The following is a 10314-nucleotide window of genomic DNA, read 5'->3' as shown; positions in this document are numbered from 1 at the left end:
AACTCAAGGAAAGCTCATTGCAATGAACAAATTACAGACATGATGATCAACGGCGGCAATGAAGGTTAGTAGAGGTTTCTGAAAATGGCTATTGGTATTTGGGGATTTCATGGGTTTTGCAATTTGAGTATTTGTGTGTATGCTGTGATGATTTAGCCATATAGTGGGGCCTTTCCCACAACAATTTTTTCATGCATATTTTCATACACGTATGAGGCATAACCTTTTCTAACCAGCATGATTTGTGCAGTGCGTGTTCTTTGAGTATAACACTATCCCGCAAATGCCTTAATACAATTAACAGAAAGCAAGGTGGAAGGTATGATCACTTCCGTAGGTAGAAGCCTCATTTACGATAAAACTCCAGTCTCGACTCTGAGTTATTCTTGATATTTTTATTGCATCCCGAATCTATTACATGTATTCACTCTGTATTGATGTTTATACTTCACTTTAGTCTAATTTCAATGATTGGTTGTCTTGATCTAATCTTTTCTTTTTTAATAGCATTAGTGTTATAATCTTATTGAAGGACCAGGGCATGCAATTTTTGCAATTAAATTTAACCCCTCTTTATTTGTAATTTAGTACTCTCTTTTTTGCAATTGAGATCAGCTCTTCATCAATTCTTATTTGCCCAAGACTCATGAAGACATGAACAGGTGCAACAATTATTTTCTTCCAGTTAGTTTTTAAACCCGAAGGCCTCATTTATACTATTTTTTACCATCAAAAGGTTTTCCACAAACTCATGCAAGTATTTTTCTTAGCAAATTAATTATTACTATTCTTTCTATTTTGATTGTTTTTGTATCTCTTGAAACTACTGATTTCTGGAATTTTCTTGACTTCCATATTGAAATGGTTACAAGGTTGCTGGAGAACTGATGGGAGCAATGGACGTCATGGCAAAGACAGCGAACCCGACATTCATCATGGATGATTCAAAAATGTCTAAATCATTCAACTATGCACACTCAACTATATTTATTTTGAATGCAGTTTCCTAATTGCATTGGAGGCGTCAACTTTGGTGATTGGGTTGACAAGTTATTATAGTCAATATAAGAGGTGAAGCAAAACTTTGTTCTTTAGTATCTTTAAAATATTAGTAGCATTGATTTTTATTTTTATTATTATTATTAAGTGTGCTGCATTTCATTGAAGGCTCTTTAATCTTAAATAAGAAAAATGTATTACTATTGATTCATTGTAAAATGTGTGCTTTCTGCTTTCAAGAAAATGTTTATTGGTTTTATTCCTCAATTTTATTGATTTCTCAGTTGAAAAGTTCATCACACTGAATGGATAATTGATATTATATGATTAATACTCATCAGATAAATATTTTCATGGGGATTTCATATTTAGATTTTTACAGTTCATCGCTAAATATATTTTTTGTTATTTTGGTTCTACCAAGTTTCTTACTGTGGAATAGAACTTGATGGCATGTTGTACTCAAGACATTTAGATTTCCACCGTACCTAATGGTTTAGGATGTCTTGTTCCGCAACATCTTTAGGAAATAGATTATAGATAGCTACTTACGATTGTATGTCGGCTATACACCTCAAATCCTCTTTTTGTCAAGACGAATAACTTTTAGGCTTCGCTTTTAAGCGGAAAAAGATTAATATTATTTACATTCGGTAGGTCAAAGTTTTTCCATATTCTAAGAGTTCCATAGATGCTCCAAGGGAGCCTTTTAAGTTGATCAAATGCTTTGTTTTAATAAGGATACGAATGCATTAGTTCTATTTTAATGGGGAGACGAATGTGTTTGTTCAATCCTATAGTAAAAAATACTCACTTGGACACACACACACAAAATTCTTGACTTAGTAGTATATAAAACATTGATTTGGAATCAGTTTATTCTCACGGCCTATATATGTGCATTTGAGTCACCGGAAAGTGACCCTTCTGCTTTTCAAACTTAAGCACCTACGTTAAGTATATATATTTGAGTTTCTAATGGAGTAAATTAAATGTCTAGGTACAATATATAGTTACATGCATCTTTATCCTAATCAATGTTCACTTAATCCATATGTATAATAGCAGCATTACTAGACTCTGTTACTTATACATGCCTTTCCAATAGGATACTCAATACTTCCCAAAGCTAGAATTACCTGAACTAAATGTACTTTTTTTGTTGTATTGAATTAAAATTGTATTTGCTGATAGTGTATCGGTCATTTTGACTTTTGAGTTGGTGTCTTAAAAAAATTGTTATACACTTTTTATGTTTGATAGAAACTTTGCAAAGTCTTATTTCAGGTTGCAAGATGGTATAAGTTGAGCTTTTTGGTGCTTCAAGTTCACTAAAGGTAGTACTAATGCCAACCCGCCCAGCTTTTGAAATGAAATGCACTTGGTGGATAGCTTTTGTGGCATATATATGCAATATCGACTGCTTCAGTGAATATGACGTTAGTGATCTAGACCCCTCAACCTCCTAAGTTTATGTGCATTCAATTTGTTTTTCTTTGTTTTGATTTAGTTGTAGGCCCTTTTATTTATGCATATACATCCAAACATGCCAAGCACTGATCACTAATGATACGATGTTCCAGATTCAAGGCGCAAGTCACACTTTCTAAAAGTGTTGCGAAGGACTGTATGGACTTGGTGGTCAAAGTCCTCACTGGACTTATTATACTGTTGAAAATATCACTTTGAAAGCAAAGGGTTAGTGTACGTTGGATTGTGCTTTCAGGTCACTATGTATAGTTTGCTCTTAGACTTCTTCTCATAGTGCCTCCTTTCTTGGGGTGAAAAGGTTTCATTTCTTCCATTCACTCTTGCGTACAGTTTGCTCTCGGACTTCTTCTCATGGTGCCTCCTTTTTTGGGGTGACAAAGTTTCATTTCTTCCATTCACTCTTGCAATGAAGAGGGTGTACTAGCCAAGACCTCTACTCCAATTCTAGGTGATTTGATGGGATTTTTACATTGGTGTTAGTTAAGTGACTATTATTGTTAGTTTTGAATTTTTAGGGTTGCAGGTCATAGTTTGAGTATATTATATCTGACAACGACTGTGGACAATTTCTAACTTGAACAGTAAGTTCATGCGTTAAACGTTGTAGTTCATTTTTGTTGAATGTTTGTTTGGTGAAGCGCTCTTGTAGTAATATTAGTTACCAAAGAAAGTGAAGGCATGATGAAACTTTAGGAATATTATTAGGGTTAGGGTTAGTTAGACTTACCCCCCCCCCATTTTCAAAAATATTAGTGATACCCCCCCCCCCCAATTGCAAGATCCAAACAGTTCTGAGATGATTTTTTTTTTTTTTTTTTTTTTTTCAGATGAAGAAATCTGACCGTTGGATCACTCAAATGGGGTAAGTTTAACTAACCCATATTATTATTGATGGTCAATTCAGATGTTCTTCATTTGTAAATTTCCAACATTGTTATTCGCAAAATGTTTTGTTTATTACTTTTATTTTATTTTTTATTTTTTTATGTCTTTTTTTTTTTTTTTTTATGTTTTTTATGTCTTTTTATTTTTTTTTTGTTTTTCTCGACTAAACACATATATGTAAGCATGTAAAGAAGAGATCCTGTAATGAGGTCAACGCTATGAACATAAGGCTGCAATTAAATTTTCAGAAATGAGCCATGGATCCAACTGACTTTATAGTTGGGGAAATTGCGGTCAACAGAGACATTGTTTAGACATTGTTGATGATCTGAAACGGTTCTTATGAAGTGTTGAAATCTAGCAATTGGAGATGGTATGTAAAGCTAAGGAATACTTGGTGTTTCATCTTTTCAAGTTTGCGACAACAACTGGAATTGTATCACTTATCAAATCTTTCTCCATTGATATTATTACTATATATTATAATATTCTTTTGTAATTGAGACGATTTGAAAACTCCCTTATTATTACGTGACGTATATCAAGTCTTCATATAATTTTATAATTTTGTCAAAGAGTTTTGTTAGGATTTCAATGAGAAGAGCATTTGATATGTCACTGAAAAATACATGTGCCTACTAGCAAAGTTGGTAAAACCTTTGGGTGTTGATAAAAAAAAATAATGTCACTAAAAAAAGAAAAAAAAAATCTGAATAATTAGCGTGTAAATCATGGCAGTATTAGTAATTGTTGTATTCCACGTCAAAATCCCAAAAGTCTTAATTGCTTCATTACATGATGATGCTTGTCTTTACATATTCCGTGCCGAAGGCACAGGCATTAGCTAGTATATGAACAGCACGAAGTAAAGAAATGGATGGGCCCCCAAAACTTCTATGGGCTGACAATTAATAAGGCCTAAAATGTATTTATGTCAGTCAGATATATCATTCACGAAAATCTTAATTTCAGTCTATCGGCAGTTCGGCACATAGCTGACTACTGTTAAATAATTACAGAACATGTGTTCAAATAATTCAAATAGGAATTGGATTAATCAGCAACGAAGCTACAGTATCTTGGGTACGACCTTTTGAGTTTGTGTATTCATCACCGTCAGAATAATACACTAAGGGCATCACCAATGGGGCCTTTATAAACCGCTCTATCTTTAAATTTAAGGGACCAATGCAAAAATGAGTTTCCAATGCAGCCTCTGTATGGGCCTTTATAGTTACCATCATGGAAAGATGTCTTTATTTCTATCACAATTTTAAAGGATCCGGTCCATTTTGCAAATATGGCCCATAAGGGTAAGGATTTCAGTTGAAGTAATCTATGTTCGAACCCCCACGTCAACAACTTTTTCAGTATTTTAAGTTTTTTTAGACCAAATTTAAAAGGGAAAATAAATTTCGGAGGATTGCTACCACAAAACTCGAACCCAGAACGTGCAAGTCAGAGGTCAAACACTCTTCCACTATACCAGTTTCACATCAACTGAAAGCTTAGGCCAGATTTACCATTCAATCACTACTACAGAAAAGCTCATATACCACTATTATTTACAGTGGTAAAAAGCCTTTAGCCACTGTTTTCATATCGTGGTAACAACCACCATGACAAATACTTCTAGCAAAACCGTGGGGAAAAGTACCTCTTATATACCACGGTTTTGACTAAAACCGTGGTATTAGGATTTTCAAACTGTGGTTAATAGTCTGAACAGTATGCTCTATTTGATGTGAACCGTGGGGAATAGTGATGCTAAATACGACGGTTAGATAAACACCGTGGGGTATATAAACTGCTTATACCTCAGTTCTTACCAAACCGTGGTTTATAGTCATTTTTAAAAAATAAAATAAAAACCCCTAATTATTTGATTCTAATCATATTCATTCAACCTGCAACCTTCCCATTTTCACCATATATATCCACACTGGACTTAAAAACACATTGCTCAAATAAACAATTCATAGTGTAACTCGAACAAAAGAAATAAATTTAAACATCCAATACGGAGACATTGAATTGCTAAAAGAGTTTTGAACTTTTCTGAGTCATCAATAATGAAATAAACATCCAAATTTACTTGTTCTATTAAAATAATAATGACCTAACTTGTTCCATTAATCAAAAGAGCAATCTATTTGTTCCATCTAAAATATCAAAAAAAATGGTGAGACCAAACACCAAACCTTAACTGGAATGGGTCAAAACCTAGCTAAGACACAATGCTTGGCTCGAACGCTCCATTATGCTGGATGAATCTAAGAATTTCAAGTCGAACAACATCAAGTTCCTCTTGTTATCTTTGAGGGATAGATTTGTTATCTGCATGATCAAAGATCATAGAGTAATATAATAACTAAAAAATGAAGAGTAATACAAAATAGAGAATGCTAGTGTATGACGACTTATACCTTATTTTCAAAAGAATTATCTGAACAAGCTGCCATCAATTATTAAGAATTGTTTTCCCCTACCTGCAGCATTAAAAACTAAGTCAGAAGTTTCTAATAAAAAATAGCAATTCTAGTGAGCTTTGTCCCCTTACATATAATCTAAGGAAAAACCAAAAAACTAATCAAGAGAGACTTCTTCCATTCTTTTTCATATAAAATACTAGAAAGTTTCACTTTCTCACCTTCTGACCAGCACTGCACCTTCCACGCATTTCCAGCTCTGCATCACTGGTCTGCATGAGCACCTACAAAGTAGAGGGAGAAACAACACCAAAGTTCATTACAAGGAAACTAGATTAAGTCTAAAAGAGGTTTTAAGTCTAAAGATATTTTTAGTGCGTACTCTGTAACTATAGGATCGAGTCCCAGCACTCTCATAATTAGAATGAATGCTTATATAATCTATATATTGTCCCCTATATGTTTGCTGCCACAGTTCCCTTATAATCTTGTTTATTTCCTCCATCTTCATTGAGTGAAAACGCATTAACTGCTGAGTACTTAAACTCTTAGCACTCATGCACATAACACTCCCTCTCCTGAAAAAATTGTAATCATTGGACAATTAGCATCTCTGCCCTTACGTCATTATTACACAAATAAATTTGCTAACAGTGGACCATTAAGAGGGTCCAGCTTCAGCAGAAAGCATTTAGACACAATCACACAAATTTACAACTTGTGTTGAAATCATACTACTCGCATTCTTCCACCCCCAAACATTTAAAACTTAAAAAAGGAGAGGCAGAACTGAAAAAGAGAGTGGAGAGAGGTAGGACAAGAAGAGAGTGGAGAGAGGCAGAACTGAAGAAGAAGAGAGTGGAGAGAGGCAGGAGAAGAAAAAAAAAAAAGTAGGAAAGGAGAAGTGAAGTGAAGTGAAGAGCAGAAGACGAGAGTGGAGAGAGGTTGGTGAAGAAAAAAAAAAAAAGTGGGAGAGGACTAGAGGAGAAGAAGTGAATAACAGAAGAAGAGAGTGGAGAGAGGCTGGAGAAGAAAAGGAAAAAAAGAAATAGGAGTGTAGGAACGTACCTTGAGAGTGGAGAGAAGACCTGGAGAGCGGGAGTGGAGGAGTGAGATAGTTGAAAGTGAGGAACGATCATCAGTAGAGCTCCCTTAGACATTACAACTAACCCAATGAACTGCTCCCATTCCTATTGAGCTCCCTTAGACATCATCAGTATGTCATCTAGCTTGTTTGATTTCTTCTTAAAGTTCAAGCGCTAATCAACAGAGCAATGCCTCCACAAGCAGATGGAGATGACATTGAAGTTCCATTCATAAGCATATGCCGCTGAAGAGTCCATGTAGGTATAGGACTGAGAACTTTGAGAGAAAAAGACTAATTTCGAAACAACAACCAAAAAAAAAAAACACTCCAGCATGGAAAACAAGTTACAGTGCTTGGACCCAATGCATTATCGTAAGAAAGGATTTTATCTTGGTTTAAGGGCAAGACGATATTTTAAAAGAAATACCAGAAAACATAGATGTGGATAAAATATATTAATGAAGATATGGTTCAAAAACAGGAATAACTCCTTAAAATTTAGAACATAGATTATTAGATGATCAGAAGATCTACCTCCACTACAGTGATCAATACTCTAGTTAAACCAGTTCCGGTTTCCATTGAACCTAAGCGTGAATCTCCAATTTTACAAGATATAACTTGTGCTCCTGGTGCGATTCCATTTAGCAAGGGTTCCTTTCGTACAACAGAAAACAAAAACAAAAACAAAAAAATGATGAGGCAACCATATGGGCAGCAAAGGATATAGCTTTTGGTCAAAACAATACTCTCCCATACCTTTGGATGGAAAACAGTAGCGATACCAGCAACATGAGTGACATGAGGGAAGGAATCTTTTACAATGCTTAAAATGTTTCCCTTATCAAATACGTTTGGAACAAAGGAGCAAGCATCTAATTTGCTAAATATTCCATATTTCCGTTCAATCCTGCATGATTATAGGAACCGAGTAAGCATAAAATCAAACTTATCCCTTACTTTCTTTATAAGAAGTTTACCATCAGACATTCACATTCAATTAAGGGAATATGCACTATTTATTAACATATAATATAATGCTTTCCTTGACCTACGTGCATCTCTTTAAAAATAACATAATACTTATCGTTCAGACCTATAGTTGGTTAGCGGAATGAAGTCAGCCAGTTTCCTACATTCAGAGTCATCCTCAAGGCTGTGTGTGTCAAGAGAAACCCTCCACACATCACCCTCCGCCTTTCTGAAACTCTACTTCTCCAGTGTGTTTCTCTATATGATGTGCCTAGGCTATCTTTTCTATCTAGACAAACCTCAGCATCAATTGTCAACTTTTCATTGCCATTACATATAACGGTACATGTTCTCAGAGAATTTCTGCTTCTAACCTATATGATTTTTCTAATAACAATGAAAGTGGAGAAACATCTTTCGTAGGAAGTACCAAGTCAGATCTAATCATGAGATTGAAAATGAAAATGAAAAAAGTGAAACATACGTACAACAAAGACAACTAAAACAATTTAATGCTAATAACCTGGTCAAATTGATCAAGATTCTTGAACATACCATGATTAGTTATAATTGAGAACTAAGACATAGAGTTCAATTCAGTAAGTCAAGATGTTTCCAAAGGAAGACTTGTTTGAATAGAGTACACAAAAATCCAATGACAATGAAACATAACCTTTAAACGGGAAGTCAAACTGCTTGTGAAAAGCTCATAGACCAATTTACATTCTACAAGCCACTCCCCAGTAGGATTCGTCCATGAAGGATTTACAACCAGTGATATTCCTACCATAAAAAACACCAGATTTAGCAATTTCAACCAAATTAGAGAAAAAAAAAGACTACGATAAAGAAAAGGAAAGAACGCAGATGTTATCATAAAATAAAAGTCCTCTGTTTGTAGATTCCAGCGCGAGTCTTTCCTTCTTCTTCTTTTCCCCTTTTTTTCTTTTCTTTTTTTTTTCTTTTTTTTTCTTCCAGAACTCGCTTTTTCCACGGTAGCTATAATTTTGCCCAAAATATAAACCACCGTTTCTATGGAAACAGTGGGGTATACGAAAACAAAAAAAATATTAGGTTATATTTGATAGTACCGTGGTATATGGAGTAATATATACCACTGTTTCACAAAATCAGTGGTATTTGTTTGTTCCAAAACTAAGAAAGTATTTTGTACCGTGGTGAATGAGTATAAACCACTGTTATTATGGGAACAGTGGTATATACCAAATAACCTACCGTGGCTAATGTGCATTTTTGTAGTAGTGAATATAAGGGTTTGCATTGGATAAACCAAAATGTAAGGGTCATCTATGTCCCTTGTCTCCTCTAAACACACCTTGAAAAGACTGACGTGGCCCTCTATTTTGAGGGCCTGCATTGATGCCCTAACAAAGTAACAATATTCGCGCCAAATTGTAAACAACGACTTTAAGGACTTGCGGAGGCACAGGAGTTGGCCTTAAACACTCTTGGTTCATGTCTTTCCATAAGCTTGTAACCTTCTCTTGTATCATTTCAAGTGCCTCTTATTCTATACTCCACAATCCCTCATACAACATGTTACGTTCGAAAGAATGAGTCCTCTCTTTTGCTCCCTTTTTATTAGAAGATAGAGCGCGCACGCGCTCTGACATAGAACAACTGAAGCGCGCATGTGCCTTCCATTCCAGTATCGCAGATTGCACCGTTTGTTCTCTATTTGTTTTAGAATTTCTATTAACGTAGATAGAAACAATGTGTACATATTAGGAACTTGTAATCTCTATATAAACAATAATTGTGTAAACAGTAGAAATCAATCAAGTAAATATTATCTCAAATCAATATCTCTTTCTCTAATTTATCATGGTATCAGCCTAATTTCGATCCAAGCCCTAACCCTAACCGCTCTAAGATTCTGCCTCCTCTCAATTCTCAATGGTCGACGCCTCAAACACCAATAATGACTCTCCTCCAGGTTTTGATAATCCTTTCTTTGTACACCACTCAGATAGTCCCATAGCTATTCTCGTCTCTCCTCTGTTATCCGGTGACAATTATCCAACTTGGTTCCGGTCTATATGTAAAACCCCATTTTTATTTTACTAATTAATTGTGGTGTTATTATTTATTTAGTTTTATTTATTGATATAATATTTTGGAAATTTTGAAAATATAGAAATTAGAAATTTTGGTTAAGCAAAACTAGGAGAGAAACGTGGGATAGTTATCAATGATAACTCACGTAGCTAACACTTTTTTTTTTCCCTCTCTCCCACATTTTTTCAAAAAATAAAAAAATAAAGAGGACCATAAAAACCCTAGCCTCCATAATAAAAAGAAGAGGAAGAAGGAGGAGGAGGAGTATCAACGCGATATCGATTTTCTTTTCTAGATACTACTAACGTTTTGCAAGCTAAGGTGAGTTAGACTTTATGTTTACAGTGGAAACATGATATGTTGTGCTTTTGT

The 10314-nt window shown here is 34.7% G+C and overlaps 1 long non-coding RNA gene across 1 annotated transcript; it reads right to left on the bottom strand.

Annotated features, from left to right (window-relative positions):
* Nucleotides 1-7357: 7357 nt before the first annotated feature.
* On the bottom strand, nt 7358-8648 carry LOC147477085 (uncharacterized). Its single transcript, XR_015208076.1, has 3 exons — nt 8537-8648; nt 7651-7801; nt 7358-7548 (listed from the first exon to the last, which is right to left on the bottom strand). It is a non-coding gene; the product is annotated as an uncharacterized LOC147477085 (long non-coding RNA).
* Between the last annotated feature and the right edge of the window lie 1666 nt (nt 8649-10314).

Source organism: Coptis chinensis, chromosome 9 (assembly GCF_015680905.1).
Source record: "Coptis chinensis isolate HL-2020 chromosome 9, ASM1568090v1, whole genome shotgun sequence".
Classification (NCBI taxonomy): Eukaryota; Viridiplantae; Streptophyta; class Magnoliopsida; order Ranunculales; family Ranunculaceae; genus Coptis; species Coptis chinensis.
Note: the sequence above shows the minus strand (reverse complement) of the source record. Positions and strands in the feature narration are given on the sequence as shown.